Source organism: Pteropus alecto, unplaced genomic scaffold (assembly GCF_000325575.1).
Source record: "Pteropus alecto unplaced genomic scaffold, ASM32557v1 scaffold7, whole genome shotgun sequence".
NCBI lineage: Eukaryota > Metazoa > Chordata > Mammalia > Chiroptera > Pteropodidae > Pteropus > Pteropus alecto.
Genome location: NW_006494614.1, coordinates 21,798,404 through 21,800,762, shown reverse-complemented (window position 1 = coordinate 21,800,762; position 2,359 = coordinate 21,798,404). Strand labels below are relative to the sequence as shown.

At 33.7% G+C, this 2,359-nt stretch overlaps 1 protein-coding gene across 1 annotated transcript in view; it reads left to right on the top strand.

Annotated features, from left to right (window-relative positions):
* Positions 1–2,359, top strand: part of RIMS1 (regulating synaptic membrane exocytosis 1) — a 416,356-nt gene that overhangs the window by 85,123 nt on the left and 328,874 nt on the right.

Here is a 2,359-nt window from a genome sequence, read left to right as displayed (position 1 = left end):
GTACAGAATCCGGGTCTCTGGATTCCTAGTATAGGATTGATTCAAAAGATGCAGATATTCTATATTATTATCAAGAAGAAGAATTTTGTAATTCTTCAGGTTGCAATGGGTAAGCCCTAGCTTTAAGCGTTAAACCATATATTTTTAGTATTCTTGCTCTGGTACTCGCTGAGTAACATTGGCCCAAGTGTTTTACCTTCCTAGATCTTAGTTTTCTTATCTGAAAAATAGGAAGAATATTATTTCTAGTTATCTCACTGGGATTTTTCGAGGATCAAAGGAGAACAAGTATGTGAGAAAGTTCCATATAGGTATTATAAAATGTTATTCACATATGCTTAAAGTAGCAGTGAATAATCTCTACGTTATTCATTATTTCATTCACTTAACAAATATTTACCAAGCTTTTACAGTGTGCTCATATAGGCACAATTTAAAAACATATTTATATAGCTGCATCTTTTTTTTTTTTTAATCTATTACTGTTTCTTATTGAAAGGAATGGTGTAAAAAGGCATTGGGGCACCTTTTAAAAGAATACACCCCCACCTTACACTACCCTATCATATCTTAAATGCTCTGTACTGTGCGTGAGTAAGGAGGCCAGGAAATGTATATGTGGAAAATTTCCTCAAGTTATTCTGATGTACTCTCCTGATTTAGAACCACTGGTATGTATTAGTGAGATGCTTAGTAAAAATGAAGATTAGCTAGGGTGAGTAATAATTTCATCAATCAAAATTAATGTCGGCATTACTGAAATGGATGTTTCTTCCAAAATTCATGTAGAATGGATGCAAAGGGAAATAAGTATTGGCAATATTATTATTAGAAAGTCACTATGCCTTGGGGCCCGGCCTGGTTACTGTGAATCACTGCTATTTCCTCAGCTCTTCTACAAAGTCTTTTATCCAGGATGAGAATGATCTGTCTGTGCCAAGAAAATAGATGGTTGTTATGCAAAAACAGGAAGCTTATAGCCAAAGGAGAATCTGTAGCCACTGGTTACTTCTGCACCAGTAGGAGAAGGAAGGTATTAAATTAAAAGAAAAGATCGTGACCAGGAGCTTGGGTAATCTATGCAGCGAATTAATGTTTATTTAGTAAAAATGATTTTGATAGATAAATGGATATATTCGTCTATTATGCATATAACAAATATTAAGTATTGTGAATGTGTCTAGGATATATTTAGTGATTTTAGATAGCATTGCTAGTAATATATAATTGAAGTCACAGAGTAGACAATTTTAGAACATGGCATACTGAAGCAAATTTTTTAAGTCTTACTTAACTCTGGATAATATTAAATAAGATTTTCATTATTTTCAAATGACCCATATATGTAGCATATATTTTGACATTCATTCATTTTACTCATTTATTCAACAAAATAGTAGAGACTTATAAAACATTTAAGAAGATATAGCTTAGTTAAGCTGACAGACAGGTAAACAAATAAATACAACGAAGTTTAATGATGAGGCCATGAAAGCACAGAGAAATCTAACTCAAAATTGGAGGTCAGAAAAACTTGGTAGAGCCAGTAATACTTGCCATTTTATTATATTTATGTTAACAATTATATGTTATCTGATATTTTTCTGTAATTCTTTAAAAATATTTATTGAGCACAAGCTGTGTTTCAAATACTGTACTAAATTAGATGAGGGAAAGAAGACCCCTCTTCCTCAAATAATATTTGGTGTAGAATCTGCCCTCAAGTAGTTTATTATTTAATTGCGGAAGATGAGGGGGAAAGGAAGAAGGGAGGGAGAGAGGACAGAAAAGAGAGAGAGATGGGCGAGTGGGTGGATGGGTGAGTGGGTGGATGGATTGGATAAGTTAGTGGCTATGTAGGTATAAAAGATATCTTATAATATGAGTAAATGACAAAAGTGAATTACTTAAAAAATATACAAGGAATTTCCTCAAAGAGGGGTGATAGGTATATAAATAATTGTGACTGAGGTGGTCTGGAATCAGAAAAAGCTACAAGGGGAAAAGAAGGACTAGCTTTCCTTCCAGAATAAGCTGCAATTAGATAGAAAGGACAGATTAGGGCATCCCTGACTAAGAAAATGACTTGGGGAAAAAGTTCAAAGTGAGAATGAAGCTATCAGGCGAAGGGGAAATTGACTATATAATCTAGTTCGAGAAACGTATTTTGCAAAAGAGCTGGGGGATATACACCTATAAAGGCAGATAGGGATCAATTTATAAATCTCCTTGAATCCAGTCTTAGGAAACTGGTTTTACTGCTAAGGAGGACATGGAAGTATCTGAAAATAGAGCTACCCAGTTGAAAGGATTGTTTAAGGATGATGAATTTTTCAGAAGTATGTATGATGGATGATAA